The following is a 255-nucleotide window of genomic DNA, read 5'->3' on the forward strand; positions in this document are numbered from 1 at the left end:
ACAAGTGATTAAAGACCTGAGATTGTTTTGTAACTTCAGTTCTAAAAAAAAGGGGCAAGAATCCTGTGTAACAAGGGTTGCCTTCAGCTTTTTGCATTGCATCAGACCTATGCTGCTACACTCAAAGACCCTTGTGATTCCAACACTAAAGCTTATGGCATTGTGTATATAAGTTCTACCTGTCTTTGTGTTACAGAGTATTGTCTTCCATGTGAATCATAATGCTCTAACAGTATATTTGTTTTTAATGGAATA

The 255-nt window shown here is 36.1% G+C and overlaps 1 protein-coding gene across 1 annotated transcript in view; it reads left to right on the forward strand.

Annotated features, from left to right (window-relative positions):
• Nucleotides 1-255, forward strand: part of LOC119588756 — a gene marked incomplete in the record, with an annotated part of 62293 nt that overhangs the window by 58661 nt on the left and 3377 nt on the right.

The sequence above is a fragment of the Penaeus monodon genome, chromosome 24 (genome assembly GCF_015228065.2).
Source record: "Penaeus monodon isolate SGIC_2016 chromosome 24, NSTDA_Pmon_1, whole genome shotgun sequence".
NCBI lineage: Eukaryota > Metazoa > Arthropoda > Malacostraca > Decapoda > Penaeidae > Penaeus > Penaeus monodon.